Genomic DNA, 15,650 nt, shown 5'->3' on the forward strand with positions numbered 1-15,650 from the left:
TTCCCCATCCTTCCCTCACCCGAGCTTGCGCTCCGTCTCTAATGACCTCGTTGTCGACGGGACGTTAAACGCTAATCTCCTCCTCCTCCTCCTCCGCTACACTTTATTAACTAATGTTTCGCCGCAAGGGTTATCGGATTTTAGAGAGTAAATTAATATCGAGTATGTCGCTCTTCGTTTGAAACATTCACATTTCTATTTCTTCTTTCCTTATTGTCTTTTGGGCATGCAGTTGTAGTAATTAAAGTAGGCACAAATGCAGTGATAAAAAAGAAATGATTAGCGTACATTCGCATTCTCTTTAAATCGTTCCTTTCTTGTTGCTCCCCTGTCGAGGGACTGTTTCTATCGCAATCAGTAAGCGTGAAAGGAAGCTACGTACAGACAGAGGGATCTATGTTTATACTTGGCAGAACTAATTACATACTGACATAATCGTCGGTATTGCTTTCGTTTCCCAAAAGTTATAAATATTTCGATTTCGGAAAAGAAGCTCTGTATTTCGCCAAGATGTCGAAGAAGAAGGTCCGTTACGTCCTGGTTGTATCGAGTAAGATGTGGAGACGGTGGTTTGAAAGCGGACAGAAGTACGAGAAAGGGCGTCCCTTACTTGAGGGATCGCTACTCAAGCTACCTGACGAAGGGGCAAGTGTGGCAAATGTCCAGCGTGGCAAATGTCCGACATTCGTGATAACAGCGGTGATTTCCTTGTAAACACACTGGTTCAGAAGCAACCACTACCACCTTGTGACAACGACAGTGTACATACAGCGGTTTACGTAAGCTGAAATGGTTGACATGCACCTGATACATAGATCTGTGAATGGAAATGGAAGGGCGACAATGAAAGAGTATCGACAGCGCTTTCTTAACATAAGGGTTCGACAATACCAAACATTCGGATGTGTGAATCGCCTGTACGAGAAACAGACACTTTCCGTTCATGTATCGATGATGCAGATCGGAATCGAACAGTGCGAACTCCCGAAATAGAATACGAGATTCTCCGACATGTTGAAGGCACTCCATCTACAAGTGTACGACGTGATGCACACATTCGTGCCATCAGACATAGCCTGTGTGGAATGTGTTACATGACCAGCAGCATCATCCGCCCCATCTTCAGTGAGCGGCAGCACCTTAAGATTTTCCCCAAAGCGTGCAGTTTGCACAGTCTTTGTTACTCTGAAGAAAGAAAGAAACTGGTACAGCTGTCTAGGGACCTTGCGGGCACGCAGAAGTGCCGCAACACGACGTGGCTAATGTCTGAAGTAGTGCTGGAGGGAACTGACACCATGAATTCTGCAGGGCTGTCCGTAAGTCCGTAAGAGTACGAAGGGGTGGAGATCTCTTCTGAACTGCACGTTTCAGGGCATCCCAGATATGCTCAATAATGTTCATGTCTGGGGAGTTTGGTGGCCAGTGGAAGTGTTTAAACTCGAAAGACCGTTCCTGGAGCCACTATGTAGCAATTATGGACGTGTGGGGCGTCGCATCGTCCTGCTGGAATTGTACACGTTCGAAGGACTGTACAATGGGCATGAATGAATGCATTTGTATTTCCATCCTTTTAGCAGAACGTCTCTGGGACGACGGCCGTTTACTATCGCGACAAAGACAAAAACACGTACAGCCGTCTTATGATTATATTTTATTTTGTCGAAACTGGTAGCGAGAAAATAAAACAAAATCATAAGGACGGCTGTAGGTGTTTTTATTGATCAGACACGATGCTTAAGTGCGTGTCACCTGTCAGAGTCGTATCTAGACGTATCAGGGTTCGCATATTACCCCAACTGCCCACGCCCCACTCCATTATAGTTTGCACCAGCTTGAACAGCCCCTGCTGACATGCAGGGTCCACGGATTCATGAGGTTGTCTCCATACACGATCACGTCCATCCGCTCGATAGAATTTGAAACGAGACTCGTCCGACCAGCAACATGTTTCTAGTCATCAACATCCCTATGTCGTTCTTGACGGGCCCAGGCGAGGCGTAAAGCTTTGTGTCGTGCAGTCATCAAGGGTACACGAGTGGGCCTTCGGCTCCGAAAGCCCGTATCGATGATGTTCGTTGAGTGGTTTGCACGCTGATACTTGTTGATTGCTCAGCATTAAAATCTGCAGCAATTTACGGAATAGTTACAATTATACCGCGTCGAACGATTCTCTCCCGTTGTCGTTGGTCCTATTCTTGCAGGATCTTTCTCCCGCCGCAGGATTCCTGATATTCATGGTACACTCTTGAAGTGGTCGTACGGGAAAATCACCACTTCATCGCTATCTCGGAGATTCTGTACTCCACCGCTCGTGTGCCGACTATAACACGACGTTCAAACTCACTTAAATCTTGATAACCTGCCATTACACCAGTAGTAACCGATCCAGACACTTGTTGCCTTATACAGGCTTGTATTTGAATACGCATGCCTAGGCCATTTTCTTTGGCGCTTCAGTATGAAACCGGTTGCCCTGGACACCTTATTTCCGGCCGAGGTCCTATTTATTGACGAGGCATTGTTTACTCTTGACGGCTGCCTTAGTACCTACAATTCGCATAATGGGTACATGTGAATCTTGTGCTCATCAGCATCGATTGTATGGTAGGTTGACTGGACCATACGATCTTCGTTCCCAACTCAACGGACGCAGTACCGCATCGTCGTGGAACATGTGTCGCCAGAAGTGCTCGAGATTGTACCTCTATATGTTAGACATGGGATGTACTTTCAGCATTCCGGGGCGTCAGCTCATTTCAGCATTGCTGTGAGGAATCATCTGAGAGCCATCGGCCGAGGTGGCCCTGTTGCCTTGCCACCTAGGTCACCTGATATCACGTGTCTGGATTTCTTCCTCTTGGGAGATATGAAATAGCTGGTGTCTGAAACGGTTCAGTATACAAAAGAAGACCTCATCTCTAGAACTGCCGTCACTGCTGGTACCATTGTGAACGTGCCAGGAACCTACAAACTCACACGAAAATCAATGGTCCAACGATGTACTTCGTGTATATAGGCACTGGTTGTGCATTCGAGCAGTTTCTGTGAATGCCAAAGCTGTAATAATATCCTACGCTACCTTGAGTGTAAATCGTCCCTAGCATCAGAAAATACCATCAGCCACCATATGTACCATAACTAAATGTATTTGCTTTGACGTTCTCTACCTCCTCCATTAATCTGAACGAATAGTTTCAGAATACCCTGTGTGTTCATCTGCTGTACCGTTCCAGCAAAACCGAGCCAGGTAGCGCAGTGGTTAGCATATTGGACTCTCATTCAGGAGGTCGACGGTTCAAGCCTTGCGTCCGGCCGTCTTGATTTAGGTTTTCCGTGATTTCCCTGAACTGCTTCAGGTAAATGCCGGGATGGTTCCTTTGAAAGGACACGGCCGACCTCCTTCCGTATCTTTCCGTAATCCGATGGGACCAGCGACGTCACCGTTTGGTTCCCTTCTCCAAATCAGCTAACCAACGTTGCGGCAAATGGCTTACTGGCAGTTCTTGGTCCTAGCCACTGGCTAATTTCAGTGTTAATATAAGTTCTTCAGTAAGGCTCTATTGCGGAATTACTACAACTCTACTAAACTTGCTTACCTACATGCAAGTGAATCCCCGAATGGTAGGGGTAGGCGTGGACCTCCAATAAACGTTACACAAACCCCAAACCATTGCTGAGATGGGGCTGGGGGTGGAATTATCGACTCCAATGAATTGCAGGGACAGCGTGAGGATCATTCACGATCCTTAATTTTTTTTGGTCATGGGCCTTCTGGAGGTGTACCAAAACCTAATACCGTAGTTTTACGTATATTACTGCAACGAAAATCTGCCAATCTCGGATGTTTACATAAGTACTTACACATGTGTACTTATACTATTAACAAGTGCATATTTTATTAACATGTCAGCAGAATAAAAAGCAATTTAGGTAACCATTGCGTACTGGCTATAGTGTACGTGGCATTTACGGTTGGTGAGCAGTCATCTGTAAGCGATGTAGCTAACTGCCGTGGCACACGAAATTAAGCACGGAGATTAAATTAGTGGCAATAATTCCACTTCTAAATAAGAACGGAAGACGAACAACAATAAACGGTAGTCACTTTTGTAGATGAGCGAGATGGTTCTAATTTCTTTGAGAGTTCACGATGAGACGGGGTAAGAAACAATCGTGTTGATGCGCACGACAGATTCCCACTGACTCGCAAGTCTGAAAGTTGTGTTGAAAGACAGAAATTACATTTCAAAACGATCTTTCTTCGTTGTTCGGAAGAGTTTGGTGCTGGATTTACAATAAAATGATTGTTGCTGTGTATGTGGGATTTAGGTTAGACACGGGCAACACGAGAGTAGGAAACCTCGTTTTTTTTTATAGAAGTGTCAAATGCGGTGGTAATTAGTCAAAATAGTATTTATTTATTTTTTATAGTCACAGCGTGTGGAGTCGTTTTACTGCATAGAGAAAAACTCTAGTGTCAACTGGCAGTTCTGTTCGTGTCTACAATCATTAACAAATTGGGACTTGAATATAATAGCAAATTACTAATCTCTAGGCTGAAACTTCGCCCTTTTCACCTCCCAGAACTGCAAAATATAGTTCAGTCTTTTCCAGCTGAAGTAGTATTCAATTAAACCTATTCTGTGGTCTGACAGCATTCTGTGGTCAGACAGCATTAACAGTTGCGCCAAAGAAAATGATTAAATCAGAATTTATTTTATTCCTAGAAGCTATCAAATAACCTTTAATAGCTGTTCTAATAGCTGGACTACGACAGAAAGAATCAAAATTAGCGCTGAGGGAATGCATTACGATCATTGCACAGGTACGGAGTACCACAGAAATTACTTAGCTGCAAGAGAGGAACAATTAAATAATAGCACAGGCAGTAGTTGTTATGGGAAGTTCGCCTCTGATTTTAAAACAATTGCTTGTAGCAGACACGAATTGGATATTTACGGGTTTATTCCTTGATCCCACATGGTCTTAGTTAAGTAAAGGCCGTCGGCCACTGCGTTGTCCGTGGTGAGAGGTAATGCCTTAAATTTGGTATTCTCGGCACACTCTTGACACTGTTGATCTCGGGATATGCCAACAGGGTCTTAGTCATTTCATTAATGGCTAAATACGTCTGCCGCTAGCGGAAATTTATAATTAAAACAGCCAGACTCTTACAAAACCTAGCGTAAATGAACGCGGATATGCACAAATAGCGTGCTTGTAAATGAGTTAGTCCACATTGTCATCAGCGTAACACTGTTTGTTACAATACTTAAAGAGGCAGGTAAAAGTCGCACTTTTCTTTGGTTTGATTCTGAAGCACTATTGCAGTTAAGAAAGTTAAAGGTAGACAACGGGCGTCGCGTTGGTGTAATCACCAGATGCTAATGGATTCGCAGCCATCTCTATCTGGGGCACCCGCATCCACCGAATGGACTGGCCTGTGTGCTCTCCGGGTTTAAATGCTGAAGCATGTCTGGCACGCATTAGGGAGACGAACAGCTTCCCCTGCCGCCGAGGACTCTCCCAGACCGACGAATAGCTCTTTCTCTTAGGTGGGATCGACAACGAACGGATTTCGTTAACGACCTCGTGAACAGCGTGCTATATCACTGTCAAGCAAGTAAATAAAATAAACGCCATGTGGCTAGGGCCTCCCGTCGGGTAGACCGTTCGCCTGGTGCAAGTCTTTCGGCCGGTCGGAGTGGGCGAGCGGTTCTAGACGCTTCAGTCTGGAACCGCGCGACCGCTACGGTCGCAGGCTCGAATCCTGCCTCGCGCATGGATGTGTGTGATGTCCTTAGGTTAGTTTGGTTTAAGTAGTTCTAAGTTCTAGGGGACTGATGACCTTAGAAGTTAAGTCCCATAGTGCTCAGAGCCATTTGAACCAAGTCTTTCGAGTTGACGCCACTACGGCGACTTGCGTGTGGATGGGGACGAAATGATGATGATAAGGACAACACAACACCCAGTCCCAGAGCGGATAAAATCTCCGACCCAGCCGGGATTCGAAACGGGGACGGTAGGTATGATATTCCGGCCACTCAGCTACCAGGGGCAGACGTCAGGCAAGTATAGATTCTGTTTTATTTAACTTATAAGGGGTAGCCAGATGATGACGAAAAAGTTGGAAAAAGTGAGTAAACTGTTTATCATCATAACTGTTAATACGAGGGCGTGATCAAAATTAATGCCTCCAAAATTTTTATGTAAAAACTCTTAATGTTTCTTTAATAGAAGGAACGTTACTAACATTCTACAGCTTTATTCTTCATGTCAATGTATTTTAAGCCGTCTGCCGCTACAGAGCTCCGAAGTGCAGCGTGTAACATGGTGGTGTGGAACGTAATTGTGTCATTGCACCAGAAGCAGCGCGCTGTAATCCAGTTTCGAATTTGAAGAGCTCGTCCACACATGGAGCACCCCCTACTTCACCATGACAGTGCCTGACCACTCACGAGCGCTGCGTCATCTGCAGCAATCCGACGCCTTGGGTTTTCTGTCATACACTACCCACACAGCTCCGTCCGATTTTCATCTGTTTCCAAAAATGAAAGAACACCTACAATGACTTCCCTTTGATAATGATGAAGCGGCGTCAGTAGAAATGGGGCTGTGGTTCCGTCAAAAAAGTGAAACATGCTACAATGACGGTATCAACAAACTGGTCTCTCTCTGTGATGACAATGCTACGAAATAAATATGTAGATATGAAGAGTAAAGATGTAGGATGCTAATACCGTTTGTTCTATTTAAAAAGCTTTAAGGGGGTTTCTCATAAAAAATTCGGAAGCTTTTATCTCACTGTGAGATAAGACGGTCAGCGCCTTCAAGGAAAAATGTTTGGGGTTGTCTGCATAAGCGTGATTGTACCCAGGCTTGCATCTGTTCGCCCGAGGCAAACCAACGGACACAAATGTCTTTCTTCAGGACTCCAAAAATACATAAATCGCCTAAGGAGAGATCGGGAATGTGTGGAGTATGTGCCCCTCAGGGGCTTAGAATTCGTTTGTTGGGTATGGCCTTGGTGACCCCGGGATTGGAAAGAGCCGCCAGTCCATGGTCACCGTAAGCTCTGGGCATGTCTCAGCGACCACTGTACGGCAAGGCGGTGGAACGTTGTGTGCCACAGGGAATGGGGATTGACCGCCTGGATCGCGACGATGGTGAAAAATTCTATTAAAAAAGAATAGCCTCAGTCTCGTGGTGTGCTGCGCCGATGAGGTAAATGGCTGTTTAAGATTGAACAGTCTTTAACATGCTGCCTCTGGAGAAATCACCTTAGTTATATAGAGCTTACTCAGGCAACTGCGACTCTGTCTGAGTGGAAACTTATTTCCTTAGCTGTCCGTGAGACTGCGGTGGAACCGTCAAAATTAAATTCCCCAACTCCCAGCGGGATGGGTGTATCACTGGTGACTATCAACACCCGATCTAACAAGAGGGCTAGTGTAGCAAGTCCTCCTGACTCGGTTTTTTTTAAAGAGATCTTGCGTCAATAGAAACAGAACACTTACTGCCAGTCAGTATGTGATTTTAATAGGCAATAAGAAAGAGGGCAGCTTCGAGAAAGTTTCCCCCTTTTACATTCTAAAGGGTTTAGAAGGCATTGCTGGAACTTTAAAATCAGTCATGCCATTGTGCAATGGGACAGGGTTGGTAGAAGCTTACAGTTCTCAACAGGTAAAATAAAATCTAGGAAACTAAGTGCCTTGGGAAATGTGCCATCGATACTAAGCTGGACGACGCCTAGAACTTCAGTAATGGTGTTGTGTCATGCAGAGATCTGGTAGATATTCCCAAAAGGGGAACTAAAAGCTGAGTGGGCCCAGGAAGGCATTGTTGACATGCAAAACATAATGAAAAGGGTGGACGACGATCTGATCAAATCAGACTCGTTTCAATTGATCTTCAACAGCATCAAATCCAGTATGTCAAAGCAGGTTTCCTCCACCGAGACGTGCAGTCTTATGTCCCCAAGCCAGTGGACTGTTTCAAATGCCAGAACTTTGGGCACATTACTCTCAGTTGTAATGGACAAACCACTCGTGGCAAATGCGATAAGGTTCCTCGTGAAAGAGTCAGTTGCTCATCTCCTCCAAAGCGTGTCAACTGCTCCGTGGACCATCCTATATGGAGTAGGGACTGCAGTATCTTCCTTGAAGTACGTAAGATACAGAAGCTGAAAACAACAAGGTGTATCCCTTAGGGTGAGGCATAAAAAAGAAAAAAAATGCCTTTTCTCACTGCTGATGCTTCTACACAAATGGGTGTGTCAGCACTGAAATGAATTTGTACAGCTGCAGTTATTTCAGAGCTCATAGAACATTAGAAAAAGCCAAAGTTGCTGACATTGTGGAGCTTCTAGCATATCCGAAGATAGCCTCTGCCACTGCTGCAGTAGTGACTATCAAGCCTTCCCAAACAAGAAAAGCAAACGGGCCAACCGCAGGCAAACGTAGGTAACGAACCGTCAGGTCATGTCATTCGGCTTGACCCAGTGAGTCTATTTCGGAGGCAATGGAAGGCGATGTCTGCCAAGGGCCACCACCTCGCCCCCAGACTGAACATCCACCCGTTGCAGGTTCCCCACCCCAGTGGGAGGACAGGCTGAAAGTGCATCCCTCCCATGATAAATGGCTTCCATAAGACAGTGGAATATGAATGAGTTCAGGACAAATGTGGAGGAACTGAAACTCTCGTGAGTTTGTGTGTATAAGGAACACATTTAAAGCCACTGATGCCACTATGCTACAGGGCTATACACTCCACTGCAACGATGATCTGTCCAGCGAGAGGGCCAAGGGGTCGGTTACTGTATTTGTCACTAACTCACACCATTTCTCTACTGTGTTCTTTGTTACTGACCTAAAGGCAATAGCCATTGAAGTTCATGTGAGTCAGATCACTGACTGCTCACTGTAATTACCTCCTACTGGGTGACTTTTGTGCCCACAATGTATTGTGGAGTTTGAACTATACTTGCCCTACAGGTCGAGTTTTCGAGAGCCTCATGATGTTCCAGGAACTGTGTATCCTCAACATGAGCAATTTCACTCGTTGTAAGCTGCTACTGGGTCACCCTCTGCTGTCGACTTCTCACTCTGCTCTCCAGTTCTCGGAGACTCTGGTGTGGGAAACAACTGATGACCATCATTTTAGTGACCACTCCCTACTGAGATTCTACCTATTGAATGGTGCATTACTTGAACAGAAGCCGCCGTAACGGATGGGCATCAGAACTAACTGGATACTGTTCATCCAGCTGGTTTTACCTGAACAATGAATTAGCTTCCAGGGATGGGTAGACCACATCACACTAATGATCCATCATGTGCTGACTTATCCATCCTAGACTCGTCAGGTCTTCTTAGTAGCCAGTCCTCACCACGGTGGACCAATGAGCTCCTCTCAGCAATCCAGGTAAGACATGCGGCTCTATGGAGGTTCAAATGCTGCCGAACAGCAGACAACCTCGCAACCTTTTGAGTCGCAAGAGCCAAGGATAGACGTATCATTAAGCAAGCATTCGTGGACTCTATGAATCTTTCCACTTGTTCTACAAAAGTATGGGAAGCCATAAGTGGGATTTCCGGTAAATACAGTCAATTACCAGTCGTAGCATTGCTGAAACATGAGTGTCTCCAAACAACACCCAAAGACATCGCTCAGACGACGGCAAAGCAATTTCCAATGACTACTGCCATTAACAGCCAAGATATGAGTTTCTGCTACTACTGTGCGACTTCAGAAAGGGGAAAACTCGTCTTCAGACCCAACGTTTCTAACTCTTATAGCTGAATTTCTCCATATGGTATTTGGACTCAGTACTGCCTGAGGCCCGTGACAGTGGAACCAGTCGCGATCAAAACTGGTACAGCATGCATCGACAGTTACATCTACATCAACATCTACGTGATTGCTCTGTTATTCACAATAAAGTTCCTGACACAAGGTTCAGTGAACCACCTTCAAGCTGTCTCTCTACCGTTCCACTCTCGAACGGCGCGCGGGAAAAACGAGCACTTAAATTTTTCTGTGCGAGCCCTGATTTCTCATATTTTATCGTGATGATCATTTCTCCCTATGTAGGTGGGTGCCAACAGAATGTTTTCGCAGTCGGAGGAGAACTAGGTATTGGAATTTCATGAGAATATCCCGTCGCAACGAAAATCGCCTTAGTTTTAACGGCTGCCACTCCAATTCACGTATCATGTCTGTGACACTACCTCACCTAACTCGTGATAACACAAAACGAGTTGCCCTTCTTTGAACTTTTTCAATGTCATCTGTCAGTCCCACCTGACGAGGATTACACACCGCACAGCATTACCCCAGAATAGGTCGGACAAGCATGGTGTAAGCAGTCTCTTTAGTAGACCTGTTGGACCTTCTAAGTGTTCTGCCAATAAATCGCGGTTTTTGGTTTGATTTATCCACAGCATTATCTATGTGATCGTCCCAATTTAGGTTATTTGTAATTGTAATCCCTAAGTATTTAGTTGCATTTATAGTCTCCAGATTTATGTGACTTATCGTGTAATCGAAATTTAGCGGATTTCCTTTAGTACTCATGTGAATAACTTTTTTCTGTATTCAGGGTCAGAAGACGGTAAAAGACAGCATCATATGCAAATAATCTAAGACGGCTGCTCAGATCGTCTCCTGTGTCTTTATATATTACTTCTGTTTTACTCGATGACTTTCCGTCTTTTACTACGAACTGTGACCTTTCTGACAGGAAATCACCAATCCAGTCGCACAACGGAGGCGATATTCCATAGGCAAGCAGTCTGGTTAGAAGACGCTTGTGAGAAACGCTGTCAAAAGCTATCTGGAATTCTAAAAATATTCCCTGTCGATAGCACTCAGTACGGTATGAGTATAAATAGCTAGTTGTGTTTCACAAGAAAGATATTTTCTGAATCCGTGCTGACTACTACGTGTCAATAAATCGTTTTCTTCGACATACTTCAATATGTTCGAACGCAGTATATGTTCCAAAACCATACTGCAAATCGACGTTAGTGATATGGGCCTGTAATGCAGCTGATTACTCCTACTTCCCTTTTTGGATATTGGTGTGACTTGAGCAATTTTCCAGTCTTTAGGTACGGATCTTTCTGTGAGCGAGCGGCTGTTTATAACTGCTAAATATGGAGCTATTGTATCAGCAAACTCTGAAAGGAACCTGACTGGTATACAATATGGACCGGAGCCTGTCCTTTATGAAGTGATTTAAGCTACTTTGCTACAACGAGGATATCTATTTCTATGTTTCTCATTTTGGCAGTTGCTCTTGATTGGAATTAAGGAATATTTACTTCGTCTTCTTTGGTCAAGGAGTTTCGGAAAACCGTGATTAATAACTCTGCTTTAGTGGCACTGCCATAAGTGACTCCACCGTTGTTATCGCGCAGTGAAGGTATTGATTGATTGTGTCTTGCCACTGGTGTGCTTTATGTATGACCAGAATCTGTTTGGATTTTCTGCCATATTACAAGACAGATTTTCGTTGAAAAATTGATAAAAGTATCTCGCTATGAAGTACACACTATAATTCGAACTTCTGTAATGCTTTGCCAGTCTTGGGGTTTTGCGTTTTTCTTAATTTGGCATGCTTTTTTCGTTGCTTCTGCAACAGTGATCTGATCCGTTTTGTGTACCATGGGGGATCAGTACCATTACTTATTAATTTATGTGGTGTATATATCAATTGCTGTCGATACTATCTCTTTAAAATCATTCCACACCTTTTCCAGGCTTACATGATCAGATCGGAAGGAGTGAAGACTGTCTCTTAAAAAGACGTTAAGAGCATTTTTATCAGCTTTTTAAATAGATATACATTGCGTTTCTTTCTGATGCTTGAAGGCGTTTTGGTATTCAGCCTAGCAGCAACTGCCTTGTGGTCTCTGGTCCCTGTATTCGTCACAATACTCACTATTTGTCCAGGTTTATTTGTTGCTAAGAGGTCAAGTATGCTTTCGAAACCATTTACGCTTCGAGTGAGCTCATGAACTAATTGTTAAAAATAATTTTCTGAGAAAGCATTCAGTACAATTTTGGATGAAGTTTTATGCTTGCCGTCGGCTTTAAACGTATAATTTTTCCAGCATATCGAGGGTAGATTGAAGTCCTGCCGACTATAATTGTATGAGTGGGCTAACTATTTGAAATGAGAGAAGTTTTCTTTGAACTGTTCATCAACTATATCTTCTGAGTCGGGCGGGTCGGTAAAAGGATCCAATTAATTGTTGAAAGCAACATCAAAGGAAATCCTCCTCGTATGCTTGATTCGATACGGCAGACAAGCCACTTTGCCAACTGTTGGAGAGGAGCAATTTTATACGTCAAACCAAGTAAGAACAGAAGTGTTCCAGTAGTTACTGGAGCGTCTCTTACTGGGGCGTCACCTTAACGAGCTGGATAATAAAGCCCTTAGCCGCTCTTTGTGTGGATTCAGGAGATTTCGATGCACTACCGACAGTTTCATCCTGCTAGAGGTGGCTGTTCGGCGGGCTTTCCTACCTAAAAATCACTGTCTTGATATATTCTTTGACATCTGTGGTTCGATTCCCGGCGGGGTCAGGGATTTTCTCTGCCTCGTGATGGCCGGGTGTTGTGTGATGTCCTTAGGTTAGTTAGGTTTAAGTAGATCTAAGTTCTAGGGGAATGATGACCATAGATGTTAAGTCCCATAGTGTTCAGAGCCATTTTTTTGACATCTGTAAGGCGTAGACACTACTTCGAGCACAGATAGTGTCCTAGGGTAATTCCACCAATGTGGCTTCTGTGGCTACTTACCTATTTTCATATGGTCCTTCCTGTCTAAGCACTTTTTCTCGGCCCCGAGTTGGTGACGTGCTCTCAGACAGTTTTCTGCAGGAGAATAGTGTTCGTCAGAGCATTGTTTCAAGTGTTACCCTCTTTGCCACAGCCGTAAACAGTATCACGTCTGCAGTAAGAAGTCCTGTACAGCGCTCCTTACTTGTGGACTACCTCTAGTGTTGCAACAATGACTCATCAGCTGGAGCTTACAGTACAGAGGTTAGAGGAGTGGCCTTCCAAGAGGTGTTTTCAGTTTTCTGCAGATAAGTGTCTGTGTATGTTCATTTTAATCGTTCTCATCGTATTTTTAGTTTACCTGGATTGCGCATATGGGGCTCTAAAGGGTAGGATGGTGTCCCGTTTTTAAAAACCTCAGTGAGGTTCGTGGCTTCATTTTTGAATTCAGACTGACGTGGTTACCGCACCTAAAGGACTTGAAGTCAGGGGCCCAGATGACACAGAATATCTTGAAGTGTCCTAGCCAGAGGTCTTGGGGAGCAGACAGGGCACATCTGCTCCAGTTCTATAGAACCTTCGAGCATTTGCACCTGGATTATGGGTGCACAGCGTATGGGTCAGAGAGGCCTTCGCACCTGAAGAACATTGATGCTAGGCACCATGAGGAGATCAGGCTCGCCATGGGTGCTTACAGGCGCAGCTCCATACGCAGACTGCGATTAGGCAAGTGAACCACCACTTATCACCCGGCAGCAACGCCTCATGGTGCGTCACAAGTTCCTCACAACTCCCGACTCACCAGCATACCATACCTTTGCTCGTGCGGCTATGAAACGTCTCCTTACCAACTGTCCATGGGCAACAAGGTAATTGGGATCTGCGCGAAGTGTGAACCCTGATCACTTGGTGTGGAACAAGTTCAACCGCAAATCCAAGTTTTTAACCGCCTGCCGCCCTGTTTGCCCCAAAGGTCTAGATGATTTTAGATTTAGTGCAGTACGGGACAGGTTGCACTCCTGTACGTGTTTTTTATACATTATTTTATGATATTTGAACATGGCACCACAGTTACATAGCTGAATCTGTGGATGATTCAAACCGGGTGGACTCCGTTGGTTGCTCTGTTGTTTTCCCCCAACATGTCGTCAAGATCATACTGCCTCAAGACTTCACCGTCTTCGATATGGAATTATTCGCTATCCTGTGTGCACTGGAGCAGATGATACAAGTTTCGAGTGCTGAATACTTGAATCTCGGGTGTGGGGCGTACCGGTTCTATCTAGGACACCCTGTATTTCCACCATTAGTCCCATCTTTCATGGGTCCCAGACGCTTGACCAACAGGATCAATACGACCGTTTATGAGCAACCTCATTTGTGGACTTGAAACGAATCCGTCAGATCCATTTCATATGTTTGCGTCACGTAGTTCGTTGTTTCTTGATTTTTCCTGCCTCTACCTTCCTGGATGTGATGGAAGTGAACTTCATGGCAGAAAGACAGCCGTGTTTTTCCTTTCTAAAAATTTGTAAATTTGTGGTAAGATCTTATGGGACCAAATTGCTTATGTCATCCCTAAGCTTACACACTATTTAATCTAACTTAAACTAACTTACGCTATGGACAACACACACACACCCATGCTCGAGGGAGGACTCGAACCTCCGACGGGGGCAGCCGCACGGACCGGGACAAGACGCCCCAGACCGCGTGGCCTTTTCCTTTCTGTTTCAACCATTGCACCTATAGGGTATCCCAGAAATGTCATGATAGACTTCGAAGGGTTGTAGATGGTGTCTTTAGGAAGAAAGCGAAGGTAGGAAACTGTGTCCTAAAACGTCACTGAACGACGCTACAGACGCCGGGGTCTGCTCCGTCGTCAAATGTGTCTTTGTACCCTGACAGATCGCAGGAGGAACGTCTCGCGATATTGTTTGTTATTCAGTGATAACGACTAATTGCCACGATCGTCGCTAGAGAAAATTGAGTTAGCTGCTGCGTAGAAAGGCTTTGTTTCCCATGCGGCCCGTCACAAATTCCTCTCCTGTGCAGCCTCTTCATCTCGGAGTAGTCCATGCAAAATTCGTCCTCAACTATTTGCTGGATGTTTTTCAAGCTCTGTCTCCTTCTACAGTTTTCCTCTGCGGTTTTTACCTTCAACAGTTTTTATCCTCTACAGTTTTTACCCTCTACAGCTGTCTCTACTACCATGGAAATTATTTCCTGATGATTTACCACATGTAATCCTCTCCCTTCTTCATGCCAATGTTTTCCATATGCAGCTTTCCTCGCCAATTATCCTGAGAGCTTCCTCATACCTTGCGAGGTGCTAGCAGTGTATTAACACTAAATTCTTCTAGAATCTTCATATGGAAAAGATGCTCTAAGCTCCCCGTGTTGTAACTCCGATTTTTGCTGTTGCACATGGCTTAAGATTAAACGCAAACTGACTAATCGACCCTGCAAGTGGAGTAGAAAATAGTTTGGCACCTGCAATAATTTAATTTGGTAGAAATTAATTTGATAAAGGAAAGTTTCATTATCGTTGTGAGAAGTGAAAGGGTTGCTCTACCGATCAACAGAATGAAAGTTCTGTCCAAAATAATAATTTTATTTGTTATGACTAAACTCGTGGTTCATGGTGTGGGTTCTTGTAGTCATGTCCTAGTTCATGAACCACGGGCAACGTATGAGTGGCCAAGTAAGTGGTCCCGACAATCGGGATACCAGTTACTTTGGAATAAGGCTGAGCATCTCGGACATATTCTGAGTCGTGGTCACCTTTGTGCTCATACGGCAAAGACTACCAAATCCGCCGGTTAGTCCCTCAGCCGTTAGGGGTAAAACCCAATGGGACTCCG

Source organism: Schistocerca gregaria, chromosome 4 (genome assembly GCF_023897955.1).
Source record: "Schistocerca gregaria isolate iqSchGreg1 chromosome 4, iqSchGreg1.2, whole genome shotgun sequence".
Lineage (NCBI taxonomy): Eukaryota > Metazoa > Arthropoda > Insecta > Orthoptera > Acrididae > Schistocerca > Schistocerca gregaria.